Consider the following 23,198-nt stretch of genomic DNA (forward strand, 5'->3'; position numbering starts at 1 on the left):
CAGTGGGTGAAAAATATAGGAGGAGCAATAAGTCTAGAACTCTGGGAAGAACTCTGGGAAAATGGCTAAAAATTAGAAGAAGTTACACTGTTAAAGAAATTTTTTACAAAATGATATATAGATGGTACATAAATCCAGAAAAACTCTCAAAGATATATAATAGTTCCAACATATGTTGGAAATGCAAACAAACGACTGGTACTTTCTACAATTTGCAGTGGACTTTCCCAAAAACTAAAGAATTCTGGATAAAAATCCATAGAGACATGGAAACAATATTAAAGTACAAAATCCAATTAAAACCAGAACTCTTTCTACTGAGATTATTACAGATACTGAAACATCAAGAATCTTTCTTTATATGACAACGGCAGCAAAAATTGAATATGCAAAACTATGGAAACAACAAAATATACCAACATCAGAAGACTGGATTACAAATGTTTTTGAAATGGCTGAAATTGACAAATTAACATTAACTCTACCACAATAAAAATACACAGAAACTTCAAGAAGAATGGAAACCCTTTATTGAATTTGAAAAGAACCAAAGGAAGGTGACCAAAGCAAGATTTGTTGACTACAAATTATGTCATGAAGACTTTTACAACAAAAGTTAAAACATCCTGCTCAGACTGAACAGAATATCCCACTTCTGACACCAAACATGTTATGAATAACTTTTCAATAACTTTAAAGCATAGGTTCTTTTTATTGCAATTTCAGTCTGAGAGGTATAGCAGAAATTTTACAGAACAACAAAGAACAACATTTAGACATACAAACATACAGATTCTATGCAACTACATTGGATTCACAAACAACCTACAGTTACATTGGCTAAGAAACAAACAAGGGGGGGGGGGTTACATTTTCATTCTTCATTCACACACAACATGCATCCATCTTCATGCACACAAATATTACCATATTCTTTCTCCCTTCTTGGAGAAGCACCTGCTTAGGCCAGACCCAGCTTCCACTGCTGCCTGCCAAGACATAGTTCCCAAAACACCAAAACTTCAAAAAGACCATGACTTCAAAATGCACTCCTTCCTCTTTCCCTAAGAAAAGGAGGCCCCAAACAGTGAACAGAATCCTGCTTTCCCATAGCAGATCTGCTACTCCCAAGTACACCATCTCCACTGAGCATGGCGGGTGAACAGCGTCGCTGTCTGTCACACCTTCTGGACTGTCATAAGGTCACTTATATAGCAATATTTTGCTGATGATGTTGTCCCAAAGTTGTGAATGAATGATAGACGTCTTCCATCCTGGAATATCTTCAGTTTCCTGGACCAGATGTTGATTCCTCTTGATTGGTGTTAGCAACTCTGCCCCAAAAGTTCATCAAGTCAGCAAATGTTGACAGATGTTAACAGATGTAAACATTTCTCTTATCAGTCACAGTTCTTATCACAGTTTGCCGGGCAGGTCAACTATTTCAGGTCTCATTAGCAGGTTTTAATTACAATTCCTGTGCAGGTAGTTAATGGTTTGCAGGCTTTACAGACTGGTGTCTTCAAATTTCTAACTCACTCATTCTTCCATTCATACACATATCATATATGCATATTTTGGTCACAATTGTATTAGTATATAGATACATTTTGTACTATTTATAAACTTCACATTCAAGAGTCTTTAGATAACTGACCTGTCAGTAATCTCTAATTAGAATAGAACTGTTTGCAAGCCTTGTTATCTAGATATTTCACAATTACATAATATATACAAATACATAAAGTTTCTGTAGTGTTAAAAAAAGAAGAAAAAGTATTATACTTACACCGTTTGATAAGACCCTCTGAGTTTAAGGCAGCTTCCTATATTATTATATAATTTGTTTCTTCTACTTGCTATGACTCCAGAAGCAGACGGATAAGATCTTAATTAACAGTCAAATGACACCATATAACTGGAGCAACCCTGTGAAGGAGATCCCATTTTAACACAGATTGGGAATGCTGCTTAGTTTCAGTGTTTTGATCTGGCATGCTTTTACTTTCTTGAAGGAAATCTTTAAGTGAGAAAGATTACAGCCCTCTGAATAATATTAATGTCATTATGTAGTTAAAATATTATGAATGCAAATTTAATGTTCATAAAATAACATAGGAGAATGAAAAGACACAATCTTTTTCCAAGAATTTATTTGAACTTGTATTGTGGTTTATTTTGCCACGTAATTCCTCATAAAATTGTATAGATTGCTGTGTAGACCTTTCCAAAATTTATATATAGCAGTATAATAATAACAACAATAATAACAACTTTATTTTTATACCCTGCCTCCATCTCCCCGAAGGGACTTGGGGCAGCTTACACAGGGCCAGGGCCAGATAATTACAAACAATGTAAAAGACACGACAATGTAAAAACAAATCTATAAAACATATTAAAATCACATTTACAATAAAACATAAATAAAAACCTGAGAAAGCTCATAAAAATGAACTGGGCCAGAAGAAAGTGCATATAGTGAGGAATGTAAATTGGAGGAGAGGTAAATAACCCGGGACTATTATCATGATAAGGGGCTTGGGCTAAGGTAAACATGAGAGCTATTTCCAACTGAAGGAATGGAATAAAGTGCAACAGAGATACTGTTAATCAATAGGACAAACCCTAAACATAAGGACAAAGATCATTCACCAAAGATCTGTTGGAAGAGCCAAGTTTTCAGGCTCTTCCTAAAAATTAGAAGGGTAGGGGCTTGCCTAATCTCCCTGGGGAGAGAGTTCCAGAGCTGGGGGGACACAATGGAGAAGGCCCTCTCCCTCGTCCCCACCAACCATGATTGTGAAGGTGGTGGGAGCAAGAGGAGGGCCTCCCCCGACAAACAAAAAGGTCGTGCAGGTTCATAGGGGGAAATGTGGTCACGAAGGTAGGTGGGACTCGAACCATTTAGGGCTTTGTAGGTGATAACCTGCACCTTGAATTGGGCTTGGAAGATAATGGAGCTCCTTAAACAGGGGGGTTGACCGCTCCCTGTAATTTGCTCCAGTTATTAATCTGGCTGCTGAGCGCTGAACCAATGGAAGTTTCCAGGCTGTCTTCAAGGGCAGCCCCACATAGAGAGCATTGCAATAGTCCAATCTAGAGGTAACTAAGACATGGACCACTGTGGCCAGATCTGACTTCACGAGGTATGGTCGCAGCTGGCGGACAAGTTTTAATTGTGCAGAGGCCCTCACAGCCACCGCCGACACCTGAGCATCAAGTGTCAGCACTGAGTCCAGGAGGACCCCCAAACTGCGGACCTGCCCCTTCAGGGGGAGTGTGACTCTGTCGAGCACAGGTTGACCTGGAGGACCTCTGTCTTGTTAGGATTAAACCTCACCTTGTTCACTGTCATCCAAGCCAACACAGCAGCCAAACACTGATCCAGAACCCGAGGGGCTTCCTTAGATTTCGGTAGAAAAGAGTAGTTGAATTGGGTGTCATCTGCGTAGAGATGGCACAGAACTCCAAAACTCTGGATGACCTCACCCAGCGGTTTCATGTAGATGTTAAAAAGCATGGGGGACAGAATGGAACCTTGTGGGACCCCACAGGTCAATGGCCAGGGATCTGAGCAGGTGTTCCCCAGCTTCACCAACTGGGAACGGCCCTCCAGAAAGGACTGGAGGCACAGCAAAGCCTTGCCCCCAAGGTCCATCAAGAGAGTCATCCAAGAAGGATACCATGATTGATGGTATCGAAAGCCACTGCGATGTCCAGGAGAACCAGCAAGGTCACACTCCCCCTGTCCAGTTCTCTGCAGAGGTCATCCACCAAGGTGACCAAAGCCATCTCGGTACTGTACCCAGGTCTAAAGGCAGACTGCGATTGGTCTAGAAAATCAGTGTCATCCAAGAATCCCTGGAGTAGAGAGGCAACCACCCTCTCCAGAACCTTGCCCAAAAAAGGGAGGTTCGAGATTAGTCTGAAGTTACTTAAAACGGTGGAATCAAGGGAGGCCTTCTTCAGAACTGTCCTCACTATAGCTTGTTTAAGGCATGATGGAAATTTGCTCTGCATATGTTTGCCTTTCTCCTCACGTTCCTATTAATCAAAGCATGGCAGAAGATAATTAAATATTCTCTTGCTAGTGGTTCAAAGTTATTTCTATAGTCTTAAAAATATTCTCCAGTTACTTTTACTTCTATCAATGCTATTGTGTTTGCCTCAGCCAGACTATTTAGCAATCACATTTCTGAGCAATAATAAGTTACTAAGTTGAACGTTTTAAATACATGTATGGACAGTCCTACATACTTTTTTCTGTAATGTGTTCAGAATAATTCTGCTCTGGCTAACTCATGTTAGTGTCTTAGTGCAAACATAAGTATGGATGTTGTCATTCCATGGAAGTTAGGGGATACCTTGCTCCATTCCTGGTAGAGCAGTAATGGACTCTACCAGGTTTATCAGCCAAGGTTCCCTGGCACTTTAAAGTTTCATGAGAAGTCAGTCACCAGGGCTTTTAATTCCAAAGGATCCTCCAAGGTAAAAAATATCACAAAAGGCTGATTTACAGAAATCCCCTTTAAAAAGCCCAACCATATATCTTAGAGCAGATCATTGTTTTCTGCAAATGGGGCTTGCAACTCACTCCTGGAAATCATTGTTGCATAACAGTGGCAAACACAACACACTGTATTGATCAGACCTAAAGGTTCTACTCATATAAGCTCATTAGCTATGGTTAGGAAGCTGCCATGAACAGAGCTGGAAAACTGCTGACATGAGTAGGCTGGTCTTCATATATTCCATAGAAAATCATCATAGGCCATTAGCACTTTTGCACGATACGTAAACACAATAAAATGGGTATCATGCTGGAGGCGATGAAAACATTTCTGCGGTGATTCATCATATGGTATGAACAGCATGAAAGGTATGAATTCTCCTAAACTAAGAAAGCTTTCCACAGTCCATGCCTGTGACAAAGACTCACTATTTTAATATTTATGCTATCTGAGTTATACAGCAGAATGGTTTTCTGGCACTATGTTACCATTGAGATTTTCTTTTTATACTTTACTGTGAGCACTTTCCTAGGGGAATGCTCCTCTTCTATAAAAAAAAACTCCTTGAAATATTTGCATGAAAACATATTCATACACCTACCTATTCTGGTGCTGTCTGAGGTCTTTTTAATATCACCCTGCAATAATATTATCAGGAATATTTAATAGAATATAATTAGTAAATATTTTCAAACACCCAAATCTAATATATAAGCATTTCCCAGCACCCAAGAGGCCATATACCATGCAAACCTCTTTAAGAAGAGTGGTTCCATTTTGGTGCACCAACCAAACAAGTTCACTCACGGATTCATCTTTGATCTTAGGGGCAGTGGCAGAATGCTCACCAAGGAATCTAGTACTAGGATGAGAAAAATGATTCCACATTTCAGAGTGCAAATTCATAGAATTCTGAAATCCAAAATATGCCATCATCCAGCATTGTACTCAAGGTTGACTGAGATAGCTACACCTTAGGGTTTTTTTGATAGCTCAGTGTTCAGAAGCTTTGTTCCATACACAAAATTATTAAAATACTAACTGTGCCTGGCCACATGTTGCTGTGGCTTATGGGAATGCTTTGGTGACTAGGTGGAATAGCCTTGCAGCCTCAAAGCCTGGCCGTTTCTTCTTATGGGAATCCTTGTTTGGTGAGCTGGAATACAATGGAATAGGCTTTTTTTTTTTTGGGTTGCTAGAATTGCAATGAATAACCTCGCTGCTTCAAAGTCTGGCCACCTTCTACCAACGTTAATCCTTTGTTGCACTGAATAGCCTTGCAGCTTCAGTGCCTGGCTGTGTTATACCTAGGGGAATCCTTGTTTGGCAAGCTGGAGTAGTACCCTTAATCAAAGAGTCGCTTTGCACCCTGGCTACTTCCTTTGTAGGGGAAATCTTGTTTGGCCAGCTTGAATTGCACTGAATAGTCTTGCAGTTTAAAAGCCTGGCTGCTTTCTACATAGGGCATCCTTGCTAGTCCATGTTGAATAGGACGGAGTAGCCTCGTGGTTTCAAAGCCTGGGAGCTTTCTATCTAGGGGAAATCTTGGTTGGCCAGGTTGAATAGCACTGAATAGCCTTGCTGCTTGCAAGCCTGGCTGCTTTCTACCTTGTGGAATCATTGGTTGGCCAATTTCAATAGCAAGTATGAATGCTGCAATTATTCACCTTGATTAGCATTTAATAGCCTTGCAGCTTCAAAGCCTGTCTGCTTCCTCCCTGGGGGAATCCTTTGTTGGGAGATGTTAGCTGGCCCTGATTGTTTCCTTTCTGGAATTTCTAATTTCCCTGCTTTCAGAGTGTTGCTCTTTATTTACTGTCCTGGTTTTAGAGATCATATTGTTCTGTATTATTATACCACAGTAATTATTATATATATTATAATCTTATATTATCTGCTTAGAACTGGATTATATGAGGCCCCTTCCACACAGCTGTATAAAATCCACACTGAACTAGATTATATGGCAGTGTGGGCTCAAGATAATCCAGTTCAAAGCAGATACTGTGGATTATGTGCCTTGGCATTCTGGGCTATATAGCTGTGTATAAGGGCCTTGAGTCTACACTGCCATATAATGCAGTTCAAATCAGATAATCTGTATTTTATAGGCAGTGTGAATGAGGCCTAAGTGCACTCTGCCTGTGCCCTGGGTGCCATTTTGGCTAAGGGAGTTGCTAGGACACGAAAACTGCAAGGGCCTATCTTTCTGACTGGCAGCCAGGGGAAGAAAGGCTCTTTCTCGTCCTCTGTAATTTGGACTATTTTTCTAGGTTTTTTATTGACATAGATTGGATGGCTATGTCTTTTGTGGCCAAATTTGGTGTGGTTTGGTTCAGTGGTTTTGTTGTTTACTCCATGGGAAAAACACACATTACACACACACACACACACACACACACACACATATCTCGATTATATAATACTACCTCTTAGGTGTATATGAAACATAAATCTATTTTGTGTTTAAACTTGGGTCTCATTTTAAGACAACCCATTAAATACCTATATGCAAATAGAAGCATTCCAAAATCCCCCTAAAATCTGCAAAACAAAAAACAAAACATTTGCTCTCAAACATTTAGGATAAGGGATACTCATCCTGTACAGGCAAAAGAAGCATTATTATTGCTTCCAATGGAACAACCCTTTAAATTTTTACAAATGAAAACAAGGACAGGTATGGCTAAGCAATAAAAGAATGTGGTTGAGATGGAAAAAGATAATAATAAAGAAAAATGGCAATCTAGAAGAGATTGCATCAGTCTGTTTTTGTCTGAGTTCACAGGAAGAGTAAGATTCATCCTCTCTTCTCCTCTCTCCCCGGTGATCTAATTTAGTGCAAACTACTTATTTTTCTTTTGATATAATTTTTATTAATCGATTTTCACAAGGGGGTACATTATTTAAAAAAGAAAAAACAAGACAAGACATTTGAGAATGCAAGGTAAGGAAAGGGTGTACAGGGAAAGGGGGTAAAGGGAGGTCAGGGGTAGGGAAGAGGCAAGAAAAACGAGGAAATGGGGTGGGAGGTAGAAGGGAAGGGAAATAGTTTGTCGATCCTCCATCTTCTTCGTTGCGGGTTGGTTGCTGTTTAAAATCTGTTTTTATTCTTTCTACTGGTTGTTTTTTTTTCCTATTCCATTTATTCCATTTCAAAAATGTCTCTGCTTCATTGAAGTCCATTTGTTTATCTTTTACATATTGTTCTTTTATTTGAGCATACTGAAACCACTAAATATTTTTATATATCTGTTTTATGTCTTCTTGATTTTTCAATTGGTATCCATTACTCTTTTTTATTAAAATTTCTTTATACCTGGGCCACTTTGTCCAGCCAAGAATTTTCCTTTGACTCGCTTCAAGCAGGGATACCCACATAGGGGTCTTTTCATATATAGATAGATAGATAGAGAGAGAGAGAGTATTTTCCCCATATTTTGATTAAGGGTGACCTTATGATACGATTACAAGTTTTTTTCTATAGTTCTTTTGTCATACCAAATGTACACATGCCACCTTCGTCTTAAATGCAAACTACTTCTGTTATGAGCTTTGTAGCAACCAAAGTAAGCTGAGGACAAGTGAAGTAAGTGGAAGGGGGAAAGAGAAACAGAGACATTTTAGAATCATTTGAAAGGTGAAACAAGAGAGGGTTAATCAGGATTGTTCCTGCTAAATTCTGAGAGTTGGAGGGCCTGAAATCAGCTGACCAAGGTCCCCTTGATGCAGAGTGAAGGGTCATTGGGGGACTAGTAGGCTAGTCATTATCCTTTAACAGTTCTTCCATCTTTCAGATTTGGAAATTCCATGTTGTAAATGAAGATGTAGACCACACTTCAGATTGCAAGCATTTGGTAGTCATTTAATTAAGTACCTATATGTTTATGTATAAGTTTAGATATTTTAGCCAAAAAAATCGCCCAAAAAGCCTGGGTCAGCATATCCACAGGTCAATGTAAGTACTGGAAAGCATTGATGCATTCCCTTCTTGACTTTTCCACAGGTCATATTTTTGGACCAACAACCTGCCTTCAACTTATACATGAGGTTGACTCATACATGAATATATGTAGTATAGTCCTCTATAGAAATTTTCTTATGCTTTTCTTAAAAACAAAATACAAAAAAGCTTTTAATGCATTGTTTATTGATTGTACCTGTTTGCACTTTTCTTTCTTACTACATGCATACATGGCAGGTTGCTAAACATGGTTGTCAATAAAGATTTGTGGGTACAGCTATCCCTTAAAAAAAAAGACTTCTTATGTAGTCATCTGATGGCAGTGTGGAACCATCTGTTCCATCCTGTGAAAAGATGTTGATTAGCAACCTTCACACCTTTGAATAATATTCCATAAGTGAGGCAGAAAAATGCTAACTAGCTGAACAATTTCTACAGTTGCATGGGTACCCTATGTATATATGATACACTCTGGAAAGAAATACAGGCAGCTGTTTTTTTGAATCATGGTTAGCTAATTAATCCCACAGGGATTTCAAACACACGTGCTGAACCTTTGGAAAAATAAATCCCTTTGATAATTGACTGGCTGAGAAGATATTCAAACCACACATAGGAAAGGAAAATCCATTGACTGTGCACAAAGAAAGGTGCTGGGGGAAAATTGTATTACATATTGTTTTTGCCAGCAAGCAGACTACATTGCCCAGGAGAAAAAGGTAAACTGCTGACAAATATGACAAGCCTTTTGCTGGGGAAGTGAAGGCCATTTCAAAATCAGAGTTACGGTAAAGCACTGGATACACCTAGCACTGGATTCTACAAATTGTTTTAGAGATACACAAGAATTTGGCAATGTTTAGTAGTGTGATTATCAAAAAAGCTTTTAACAGCATAACTGTATCGAATTCAACATTTTAAATTTCTCCTCCTTATGGATTACAAAATGGAGGGATCCTTTGAAACTAACAGAAAGGAAGTTGGTACCATAAGCTTTTGTAGGCGTATATCTATTTCATCAGATGCAAATGCAATTAATCTGAAAGATGCTACAATGTCTTTTTTCATACTAATACAAAAACAGAGATATATCTTTGAATCTTACCAAGGAGATAAAGAAACATCTTAATTTATACATAATGCAACCCTCCCAGACATCATCATAATTTTAAAAGAGAATAAATAAGCAAAAATAAATCAAAATCCAAACAGTTTCAAAATGGCACCAATTGCAATGTTGATGCCATTTGCATCTTTATAAGAAGGCAGCTTCTTCAATTAAATGAAGATGTTATATTCTTCAAACAGATACTAAAAGCTTCTCCAGGTACAAGAAGCTTCAAAGTATTTAAAATGTTCTGTTATATAAATTTTCTTTCTATCTGATTTACAGCAGGCCATTTTCTTTCTGCTTTCCTTTCTGCTGAAACATGGAAAGCTTGTTAAAATGTATTGTTCTGGGGCAATCTGGAATGGGGCTACTGAAAACAGTAGCAGTTTTCTTTCAGACAGGATCTTAATTTAGGATCGTGTCAGAAGGGCAAAATTGCCCATCCTATGATGTTTGGACTTCAGCCGAGACATGGAGCATGCTGGCTCCCATCACATAACGAGAATAACCTTCTGGCAGGGCTCTGCACCTCAAATGAAGTCTAAGTGTTGCAAGGAGGCTTCCCATGTTGTATAAAAAATGAGGGAAGCCAGGTGGTGATGCTTCCCCTGTGGGATGGGTGAGTGGCAAGGCGGGCAGTGTGGGCCACGGGGCAACAGGTTCCCCATGCCCCGTGCCAGGCTCCAACAGATTCATCACAATCCGTGGCAAATCAGAGGGTGAATGTGATGAGGTCGTTAGTTTCTGATAAGAGACTGTTTTGAGATTCCATCTCCCAGAACTGGAACAATCATCTTTACTTTTAGAATTTTTTCCTCTTAGGTATTTTTCTTTCAACAGTTACCCAAAGTTTTCATATGATTGGAGAAAGCCAAGTTTAGCCACTAGGAGAAATGTTCCAACAATATAGGTAAAGGTAAGGTAAAGGTTTTCCCCTGATGTTAAGTCCAGTCGTGTCCGACTCTGGGGGTTGGTGCTCATCTCCATTTCTAAGCCGAAGAACCGGCATTGTCCATAAACATCTCCAAGGTCATGTGGCCGGCATGATTGAATGGAGCTCCGTTACCTTCCCGCTGGAGCGGTACCTATTGTTCTACTCACATTGGCATGTTTTCAAATTGTTAGTAGGAAGACTATATTTGATAATTGACAGGGGCTGGTAGATTGAAAACTGGATAGGGCTCTTTTAATGGTCGAAGAAAAAATTTCAACAAGTACTGTTTATCTCACAACTAGGTGAGAAGGAACACCTACTGAAATTCTCTGTTTTACACAACCATTAAAGTTTTCACTTTGACAACCCTAGCTTCTACCATGTTGACTTCAATAATTATTTTCCTGGACCATACATTGTTCCTACTTCAGCACTTTAGACTAAAGGTTCCTTGCCATTTGTTAGTTAATCTGTATCTATTGGGAAGTATCTCCCATTACAACTTGTGAACAGTGGTATAGTCCAAATAGGCAGATTTAAAATCAACACTCTACTTTCACTACTGGAAATTTAGGAAATTTTACCTGGGAGAGTGACCAGACAACTCAAAAGAACACACACACATGCCACTTAGGAAAGAACATAGACTTCTCCTTGACTAGGCACACAAATAAACATTAATTTTCCATTTCTGGTAAGGCATCAAACTTCTTACATCATTATGTTCATATTCACCTTACAATTCAATTGTAAGGAACTGAATTACAATAGACGGCAAGCTTGTATTTTTATATGCAGACACCTGGCTTTTTACTTTGTAGAGACACCTTTACTTTCTTAATATAAAGTGTTTGCACAGCACATGACCAAATAATGTCCAGCCTGTAATTTTACCCAAGTTGGCTCCTGTTGCCAAATATTAATATGTGTGGCTCACATAGAAACCACAAGGTTTCTCTTTACTTCTTCCCAGCATATTTTTATGCCATCTGGGTTAATCAAAGGAGACAAGGTCCCTTTAACTTAAAAAATTATCTCATTAGAAATGAAGCTGGAGTCCTATGGACTATAGCTCTACTGAACCAACATTTGAGTCTTGTTTATATAGATATTCTTCTTGAGCTTCCCAAAGAACTGCTTGTTCTGAACTTTTACTTTGCTGGATTTCTTTTTCTTTATTTGATTTTTTTGGCCCTGCTTTGGATTAAACTACTTTGCCTCACTTTACTCTCCTTTTGGAATCTGAATTTGTTGTCCAACCCACTTTTTGTCAGACCCTTCATTCTGTAGTGGCCATAGCTTGGAATAGAACAGTCATGTATTAGCTTCAATACTGCATTCCGGACTCATATTGAATTCAAAATTCCCTTTGTCTGGCATAATGACATGAAACAAATCAGGATTGATTATGTCACAAGAGTTCAAATTCCAGTATCCCTTTATGTGTTATATATATATATATATCTCCCACATTTCTTCCATTATGGAATGCAAGGCACCTGACAACAAGTAAATGAAAGTACAGCTGATGTCTTAATATTGTTGGTGGGCGTGATCAAGATGAATCCAATTTTTGGCAACTGTAATATAGAGTTTTCTTGGTAAGATGTATTGAGTTTTACCATTGCCTTCCTATCAAGCTGACAGAATATAAATTGTCCAAGGTTCCCATGGCTGAGCAGGGATCCAGTCCCTTGTCTCCTAGAGTCCTAGCCCAGTACACAAAACACTATACCATGCTCACTTTGAAATACCAAGGATCACTGGTATTCCACATCAGCTACTGAGTTGCATTATCATCACTATGTAATTTCCCCTGGCCAACCTCATCACTGCCTACATTAAGAGCCACCAACTGGATCAAGTAAAGGAGGCCTATTCGGCTTGTAATTAAAGAGCAAAGAGAATATCTCCAAGCCCCATTTACCAACAAGAAAGACTGTGACAAGCACTTGCAACCAGGATCCTGTATCTGATTGTCTCAGCCTCACTTGCTGGTAGGAAGAGTGTGGAAATATCAATGACTGTGATACAAGCAGAAGATAAATGGACCTTCTTTACCCATTGTAGCAACTGGCTTTTAAACTGAGCTGTAGTAGCATTTCCATAGTTTTATAGCAAGACTTTAAAGTTTTACTGAATGTCGTGTAGCTATGGATTTGTAACTGCAACCCTGAATACCACCCATTAACAATAAACAAATACACTATAAACACAAGGTTAAAACAGTTTTAAGCACAGTAAATTAAAACCACAGAACCATTAAAAGACACCACAATGGGGGTAAGAGCTGATAGTCTACCTACATGAAATAGTCTTAGCCCAAAAGGAGCAAGAAAACAGAGAAGGAGCTAAACAAACCTCTCCTGGGAAGGAGATCTACAACTTGGAAGCAGCACTGAGAAGATTATCACCCATGTCTTAAGCACACCTGCCTATGACAGTGACAAAAATCTATGACAGAATTTAGGCCTGCAGTTCCAATTTTCGTCTGAGGAACAGAAAAGTCAGGATTGCTTCTTCGCTTGTATCCCCACTACCTTTCTGTACCCAATATATTACTCATGGTAGTCCCCCTTCCCAATTCTGCATGTAATCAGCATGACACCTGGAAAAAAGGTGGGATTTATTAATGGCATCTGCGTTTCTGAGTGAAGGGAATGTCAGGATGAAGAAAAATTGAACACTTGGCACCGTCCTAAGCAAATTCCTCATGCAATCAGAGCAGTGAATCTCATGGGCAGCACACATAGTCATCTCAGGAGTAAAAATAGAGCTGTGGATGTTAGTCATAAATTTCAGTTATTGCTGAAGGCAAAGAGATATTTCACTGGAGTCATCTTTTCAGGGATGATGTGAGATGACTCGTGGGCTGGATATGACCTCAGTAAAGCAGGATTCCTAACAAGAACAAATTTTTACAGCTTTGGTGAAATGCAGTTGAGGGCCAGCTATTAATCATATCCTCATCTCCAGTCACTCTCAGTAGACAGATTTGTGACTGCTTTTTTGGAAGAGATGCCTCTAACTAAAATAGACATAGGCATGCACATGCACAACCCCAACTCTTCCAAATTATCTTTCGCTTGGGAACACATGCACATTTAGAAAGTACTGTTGTTATTAACCTTTCCTGATCAGTTTACAAATGTAGGTAGCAAAAGTACATTGTGAATTATGGATTGATCTGCTTGTATTTCTAATGCCATCTGGGGCAAAATAGGGAAAATGGTATTGCCATTAAGCTGATTACTGAAAACCAGGTCAGTGTAAAACCAATTTATAACAACTGGTGTAGGCCATAAAGTTCCAAACATAAACAGTTGGTTATTTGGGCTTATTATTAAACATAATCATTTCAGTCTTCTGTTTTTTTCTCTTCCCCCAGGTCAGCATAACATTTTCTCTGCTGAGTTTGTGCTGCCAAAGAAGGTATTACGAAACATGTCTTAGCAATGGAGAGGGAAGGTGACATATGGGGCCAAGGTCTATTTATTAGCATTGGTTAGGTTATTGTGTGGTTCTACAAAATTGGTGAATCATAATCCTGGAGAGCTGTTGGGAAAAACAACTGTGTCATCATGCTGCAGTCCTGTTGAGAGTATATCAGTCACTCTTTATGTCCTCTCTGAGTTTGCTTGATTGTTTGGCATACAGTGTTTGTGCAAGTACTCATTTCAACTTTGGTCAGAGACTGCAGAAGGGTTATTCGGGTATATAGAGTAAATTGATTCAGGTGATAGATACAGCTCCTGTAGAACTAGGAGTTCTAATAAGAACCTGTGTGCGGAATAAAAGAGTGCTTGCTCATAGAAACGTATTAGATAGAAGGTACTTAACCTTGGAATCAGAAGATATTATGTGTGATGTTTGATGTGCTTGTCCTTTTAAAATCAGAACAGAATGTCCAGCCATTCCACCCAAGAGGAAATAAATTAAGTAACTGTACTTCTGTACCCTTCTGGTCTTAACCAGGTGACAAAGTTGGTGGTGGTATGCTTAAAAATAGAGAAGTCCTCCTCTAATACAACATGTACTGTTAGTTATTATCTACAAATAAACCATAGTAATGAGGTTTTTAGATCTATCGGGTGAGGTCTGATAATAAATTCTCTCTGGAATTGACTTCAACCTATTAAGCAAGCTGGCTCCTGTCATTGGCGTTGTTAATTTGACAGAATTGTGTCACATTAAGTAGAACAAACATGTTTTCGCCCATCCAGCCATCCAGAACGGACATGGCTGTTACTCTAACAACTGGATATTGATTAGAATCATTCACCCTTTCTGACCCAGGAATGGTCTATGAAAGCAAAATCAAGGCTGATTAAGAAATGGGCATGGTTTTTCTGCACATGTTTAGTGTGTGCATGTTGTCTATCAATCTTCAGCTATTTGACTACCTGTCATGTTAATGCTTTGAGCACTGAATCTATCAATCCTTTCCCAAAGGGGAAGGCAAACCTCATTTATTCTGAATTATTTATTTATTGCAAATATTCTTGTACCCATCTGGCCAGACAATACTGGCAAAGGTTCACTGCCCTACAGATCCAATAAACAGCTTACAATCAGCAGCTGTAATAAAATTTCAAAGTGATTGCAAGCATGGTCCCAACAGGAAGCTTTAATCAACCTATTAGAATGTATGAGAGATGTTTTTCTTACCTTAATCTAAGCGAGGTGGGATTTGAAAACCAGCTGGCAATGAGAATAAATTTGTACGAGAAATAGGGGAAAATGAAAATCACAATTATAGTCATGGTGAGGAAATGTAAGGTGCTGCTCTGATGGATAGATTTGTGTGGATCAGAATGAAAAATATGGCAAAAAGAGGGAAAACCTTACGCTGCTGTAATCCATTATGTTCTACTTCGACTTATTACTCGCACTTAAGGCTTGTATCACATTTAGCACCACAGAAAACTTAGCTTCATATATACTATAGAAGATCTCATATTTCTCACCGCTTTGATCATATGGTCAATATTTTGGCATAGATACATACGAGGGTTGAATGAAAAGTAATGCCTCCACCTTCGTAACTCCTCAACAGATGGCAGTACTGGTATGTGGCAGGTACTGGTTTGTTCAGTAGACACTCCTCTACAGTTCCATTTGGCGGGAAGCCTTAGCACTGAATGGTTGTGTTGTTAAAGTGCTAAGTATGGAACCCTTTGGCTTACATGAGGACAAGCCCGATCCAACAAAGATTAAAACCCAAACATAGATTAAAACATTTCTCAATAAAATCAACTACATTACAACAAAACAATAATATAGAAATAGCATCATCAACAGCCAATAGTCTGAGTAAAAGAGCAATGTCAGTTTAAAACGCTAAACCTATAGGAGGAAGGACCAGGGATAATAACAAAACTTCTTAATCATTGACATATGGGCTACTATTGTGGTGCAAAATCAATCTAGGTGGGCCATGATATCTCACACATGTGTAAGCTACCCTGAAGAACTAGCTGGAAATTTTTATTTGGCACAGAAGGTCCCTATGCAGTTCAATGTTGCAAAACTGCAATTGGACATCTAGTGTCATTATTCATGTAAGTGAGTATTGTGTATGTGTGTGTGTATTGCACATCGTTCTGGGATGTGTATATGGATTTAGTCATATTTTTGCCCAATGTCTACATTCAAGGTTGTGGAAGTAGTGCCATTGTGTTTGCAGATGCACATGTACAATGAGATTCACATGCATATGAGATGTGCATTCAGTTATCCATTTGGTTGCACTTTCACATTGTACATTATTTCCATTCAACACAAAAGTTGTGTAGTCTAATTAATGTGGATCTCTATAAGCAAAGATTTGTGTTATAGAATCATAATTTTGGTTTCAGACAGGATTTCTCACAATTATTATTTTACTTGTAAGCTTTCAGAGACATATGGCTGACTGCTGTTGATTTTTTTGTTGTTGGCCTTGGTCTTCACTGATGGATGATGTCCGTCATCACGAGAAAGGTTGGGTAAATGCAACTCTTTAGTCTACCTAGTTTTTTCAATGGCTTTTGATGACATCTAACATGGTAACTTCTTCAATTAGTTCTGTGAGTTTGGAGTAAGGGGAACTATATTGCATCTTGATAATTGCTGTGTGGGCTGGGGCTAAGGGTTAGTCATCAGTCTTCTTTCCAGTGCTCTGTAATAGCTACATGAAATTATTTGATACTGTCAATTGGGAACTGGGGATTTGTTGTTATTGGCATACATAAGACACTCAACTCTGTTTCTCTGCTACATCTGTGTCAGGTGGGGCACTACGTAAGCTGGACTGGTGCCTGGTGACAATGATAGGTTGGATAATGGCATTCCTTTATAATAACAGATAGTTTGAAGATGCTCTGGGATTTATGTCATGAGAAGTTCAAGGAGCCTCCGTGATAATGAGGTTCTCCTATCAGTTTCCTTATCAAACCAGCTATTGACCATTTCAGGACAGGGGCTGATTAGCCACAGTAGTCTACAGTGTATTAATACCAAGGCTGGAACATTTAGTGTACTCTGTGTGGGGCGCTCTTTGGACATAGTTTGGGGGCTGCAACTACTGCCCTATGTAGCAGTCAAAAAGCTTAGTGAAGCCTCCAGCTATGCAAATATAGCTTCTGTACTGAAAGAGCTGCACAGTTAGATACTGAGCCAGATTTTTTGAACTATCTGACCAGTACTATCATATGATAATGGTTTGACTGTCAAACTAGGACTTTCAGATACCAGAGTTTAAATCTCTGCTTAACCAGGGAACCCAATGGGCAATCTTGGAAAAATTACATTTTCTCAGCTTAACACAAAGGCAGTGACAAACCACTTCTGAATAAATCTTTCCAAGCAAACCCTCATGCCATACGTTGAAGTCAGTTGACAGTGTGAAATAAAATGAACACAAATTTTAATACTACAGTAGAGTCTCACTTATCCAACATAAACGAGCCGGCAGAATGTTGGATAAGCGAATATGTTGGATAATAAGGACAGATTAAGAAAAAGCCAACATCAAAATAGGTTATGATTTTACAAATTAAGAACCAAAACATCATGTTATACAACAAATTTGACAGAAAATGTAGTTCAATATGCAGTAATGCTATGTAGTAATTACTGTATTTACGAATTTAGCACCAAAATATAACGATATTTTGAAATCATTGACTGCAAAAAAGCGTTGGATAATCCAGAACATTGGATAAGCGAGTGTTGGATAAGTGAGACTCTACTGTATTAACAATGCTTAACATTGGAAAGTTAAATAGAAATCTATAAAATCTATAAAAGAAAATAGCTAGATTGTACCCAGTGTTTAAAATAAGGCATTTCAATACTGTAAAATTATTTGTTTTTTAACTTGAATTTTCGAATGCCCCCTGGAATGGCCAAAGATCATGACTTTTTTTCTTTACACTATCTGACAACATTTGGCTCTCCTACACTGTAGCTCCCTGTTTTATAATCTATCCGTTTCACAAGCATAGTTTGATATTTTCAGTGGGGAGTCTCCCAAGATTTATGTGTGGGTGTCCTGATGAAAAGTGACTTTGGCATCATGAGGCTACAAAGGAATTAAGGATTCATGAGAACTCTACAGAGGGCGAGAGGGAGGAACTTCCATGAATGCAGAATTAGTCACAAGGGAAACACAGGCATCGCTCTGAATTTAAAATAAGCAATTCCTTGCCTTCTGATGTTGCTGAGTTATAAATATGCCTTCACCTAGAAAAATCAGGATCCCCATTAAAACCAAAACATCACAACAGGAGGCCAGGTCTAAGTTACATAAAGATAGTATGCTTGTAAACAATAACAGCCTGAAAAATCAGCAAAAATACTCTTCCTTTTCAATTGTTTCATTTGCTCTAATTTCATTTGGTACTGGAAGTGCAAGTAATCCTGCCACAAGGCCTTCAAGATCCATCCAGGAAAATGCCAACATTTATGCAGCTGCTCATTTGTAGATTTTAATATTTTACTTGGAGGTTGGTCTACAAATAGTCATTACCATTTTTTGCTGTAATAAATTTTCACATTAACATAGTTCAGCAGAAAGCATAGCCTAAGGAAAGACAAAGGGCTCGTCAATGGGGCTTTGATATGTTTTTGCAAACAAAGTAGGCCAAATCATTATTCTGTGTTCTGTAACAGATCACAAGACAATCTTGCCAGGGGATGGGAATGTGGGCTCCTTCCTAGGATACATCTCATATAAATTTAATGTTTGAAATAAGATTTTGAAAAAAGGGGAGTGTGGAAAATATTTGATTTTAAATCTGAGGGATATATTGATTCAAGAAACTGAGTGAAAGCCAGCAAGACCTCATTGTTCTTCATATCAGTTTATAACAATGTGCATACCATCAACTGCAAAGATTAAACATACTGAAAAAAACATGACCTACTCAGAAAAAAACTGCATGATCTGCCAAGGACACATGAAGGTTTTTTGGACAGCCACACAAGTTCTCCTTTTTCATCTTTTATAAGTCCAGTCAGCAGCCATCATTGGGTAGTTCTGACGTGTCTACCTTCTTGGATATTATATAGTTCACAATTAGTCTAACAAGCTGGAAATTTCTCAATATAAAATTACTATAGGAGCAATTTGTTTTCTCACAGAGAGGCCATTTTCTGCTGGGAATATGTCTGGGATTTTCTTTAGTGTCCATCATTCATGATCACCCAACCATTTTACACAGGAAATGAAGCATTAGTTAACTTCCATTACAGCTGGTGAAAGTAGTTATTTTCCAGTGTTTTAATTTTTCCAAGTTACCTAGCGAGGCATGACAGAAAGTACAAGCCTCCTCTCACCTTTTTTTTTTAAATCTTTTTCACTTCTTTACCACAATGAATTTAATTGGATGTAATCAATACTGAAGAGGTGATGAATACATGGAAACCATTGAGCTTTCCCCCCTGACTGTTGCCAGGACAGATCAATGCTAAATTGACTATTCATTGACACAAAGTTTGGAAAATCATGGTACCATTAGTCCAATGGGCAACCAAACAATGTGATACGAAAAGTGCTACATTACCTGCTTTGTAAACAACACTAGATTTAGGTGAGCAGCAAACTATATACCTCCAAAATTCCTCAGAATATGCCAACTGTTTTCCTCATTAATATTGTCAGTTATGTAATGAATTATTTTATATCAGAATGGGTAAAGTACAGTCACAAGATACAAGTGGGCCCACAGGACTCCAAGAGCTCAAAATACTTCTTATAAATTGTCGAAGGCTTTCATGTCCGGGATCACAGGGTTGTTATATGTCTTTTGGGCTGTGTGGCCATGTTCCAGAAGTATTCTCTCCTGACGTTTCGCCCACATCTATGGCAGGCATCCTCAGAGGTAGTGAGGTATGGATAAACTAGGTAAGGAAAGGAAAGAAAAGAATATCTGTGGAGAGTCCAGGGTATGGAAAGAGTCCTTTGTCACTGGGAAGCCAGCATTAATGTTTCAGTTAATCACCCTAATTAGCATTGGAAAGGTTTTGTCTCTTGCCTGAGGGGCATCCTTTGTTCAGTCATTAGCCATCCTTGGGGCTCCTCTGCCCTCAGAGTATTGGTTCCCATCTACTGTTTTGATTTTAGAGTTTTTTAATATTGGTAGCCAGATTTTGTTCATTTTCATGGTTTCTTCCTTTCTGTTGAAGTTGTCCACATGCTTGTGGATTTCAATGGCTTCTCTGTGTAGTCTGACATGATAGTTGTTGGAGTGGTCAAACATTTCTGTGTTTTCAAATAATATACTGTGTCCAGGCTGGTTCATCAAATGCTCTGCTATGGCTGATTTCTCTGGTTGAATTAGTCTGCAGTGCCTTTCAGTGATTTTCTTTGTGGGTCTGTAGATAGTTTGTAGGTTTTGCTTCTTCATCAGTTTGCCTATGCAGTCAGTGGTTCCCTTGATGTATGGTAAGAACACCTTTCCTCTGGGTGGATCTTTGTCTTGACTCTCATGGCTTGTTCTTGGCCTTGAAGCTCTTCTGATGTCTGTGGTGGAGTATCCATTGGCCTGTAGAGCCAAGTTTAGGTGTTTTAGTTCACCTTGGAGGAGGTGAGGTTTGCAGATTCTTTGTCCACAGTCTGTCAAGGCTTTGATTGTGCTCCTTTTTTGACTTGGGTGATGGTTGGAGTTTTTAATGAAGGTATCTATCTGTGTGTGTAGGTTTTCTGTAAACTGTGTGGCCCAATTGTTGATTGGATTTGCGGATGACCAGAACATCTAGAAATGGCAGTTTTCCTTCCTTTTCTTTTTCCATGGTGAATTGGATGTTTGGGTGGATGCTGTTAAGATGGTCCAGGAACTTGCTGAGTTCTTCCTCTCCATGGCTCCAAATTGTGAAGGTGTCATCTATGTATCTGAACCAAACAGTTGGCTTTTTGGTGCTGTTTCTAGGGCCTGTTTTTCAAAGTATTCCATATAGAAATTTGCTACTACTGGGCTGAGAGGGCTCCCCATGGCCACTCCATCTTTCTGTTCATAGAATCCAGTGTCCCACTAAAAGTAGCTAGTGGCGAGGCAATGGTGAAACAGGGCTGTGATGTCTTCTGGGAAGTTTTGTTTTATTAGTGTGAGGGTGTCAGCTACCGGGACCTTGGTAAATAGGGACACCACATCGAAGCTGATCAGGATGTCCTTGGTGCTTAGATTGAGGTTGCTGATCTTTTCTATGAAGTGTGTTGAGTCCTTGATATAAATTATAAATTGGGTTTTTTGGGGGGGGGCAAATGTACCCTAGAAGGGTATTTCAATCTTATTTGCAGTCTTTTTTTCCCCATTGAAGTGGTCCATAATGGCCAGCAAATGATGTGGGTGCATTTTAGCCACATTCTGTGCCCCCCATCCCCCACAGCCTGTCTATGACTCAGATATGTGATTTTGAAACTCAAAACATGGTGAAAATGCCCTCAAGCAGCCTACAGGCAGGGGGGAGAGCAGGAGGATCAGAAATATGCATATTTATACTTCTATACGTATATATATATATATATGAATACAGTGGAGTCTTGGTATCTGCTGTGGTTTGGTTCCAGACCCCCTTATGGATGGATGTCCCTTATAGAAAATGGCAAAATCAAGTGTAGCTTTTAAAATGTATTTTTAAATATTTTCAAGCTGTTGATGGCTGAATCTGTGGATATAGAGTCTATGGATATGGCTTGCCACCCACGTCTTGTCAAACTGGTCATTGGTGCTTATTTTATTTTACACCACCTTATCTCCACTTTCTTCCTGCATGATGCACTTACATCATATCTGATTGCATAGTATACTCCTATTTGCGTTCACTCAAAAGTAAGTCCCACTAAGTTCAGTAGGGACCTCATCACATGGGACTTTTTGCCCATCCTAGGATCCTGCCAAGATGCAGCCAGGACTGAGTTCACTGGAGCCCATCATGACAACATCCAAGTTTGTCTTTGGGATTTTTAAAAAAAACATTTTCAAGCAATGGAATGAATCATAATAATAATAATAATAATAATAATAATAATAATAATAATAGTTATTATTATTTTATTTCTTACCTGCCTCTCCTCACGGCTTGAGGCGGGTTACATTGCTAAAAGACATAATCAAAACATATAATCATTTAAAAACACTCCATAAAATAGACATATTAAAACATATTTCCATATAATACATATTAAAATACACAAAACAAAAATTTGACATATAATTGAAGTTTAAAATTCATGACTAAAACTGTCTGGGCAGGCCTGCTGAAAGAGATAGGATCTCTTTGGTTGAGCAGTTTAAAGATTCCTCCCTAAACTACAAGACCCAGAATTCTGCAGGAGGCAGAATTGGATATAGAGTGGATCCATGTTCTAGCACGATGAGGACCTATAATATAGCATAAGTACCAAGTGAAAAAAAAAGATCTTTAAAAACTGGAGCTACAGTCTCAGAAGTGTTTTCTGTGCAAGCATGAATCCCCTTCCAGGCTTCTGCATGATTTATTTTTGTTTTTAAACTTAATTCCCTCTGATTTTTTTCTTGTACTTACACTTGCATGTAGCACCACATTATATATTTCCTTAATTATTTTTCTGCTTTCCTTATATGCTTCCAGCAAAATTTAGAATTCTTTATTGATGGGGAATACGGCTGTCATGCTGCTTAGAAGGGGGCAGGGGTTACAGTAAATGCTTACCTACCAGAAGTTATCCAAATATCTCTGGTATATACTGTTGGTACAACCTGTGCAAACAGAACTCATATTTATATAAAAACTGAAATGTCATTTATTATAATGTACTATGTATGAAGACTCTCTGGAGACAAAGTCTGTATATTGCAAAGTCTTCTGTGGGCATGCATGTCTTTCTCTGTGTGAAACATTATTAGCCCCAATTTTTCATTAGAAAACCATGAAAAAACCCAAAAGACATTTGTTAAACCCTGAGAGTACTGATGTATTTAAAAAACTTGTTCTATGTAGTTATACATGCAGAGGCCTCCACACAAAATAGAGATCTATAGTGTGAGAAATTAGCTTGTGTACAAGCTCCATATGCACTATACCCATGTGGAAAGGCCTTGCACTGTTCAATGTTTTTGTGTAAATTTCTGAGGAATGAGTTGGATAGTGCATGCAATATTGGAAGGAGAGAGCTTCTCGACATCCTCAGCCCTATACATGTGCAGAGCTTAG

Source organism: Anolis carolinensis, chromosome 1, assembly GCF_035594765.1.
Source record: "Anolis carolinensis isolate JA03-04 chromosome 1, rAnoCar3.1.pri, whole genome shotgun sequence".
Taxonomy (NCBI): domain Eukaryota; kingdom Metazoa; phylum Chordata; class Lepidosauria; order Squamata; family Dactyloidae; genus Anolis; species Anolis carolinensis.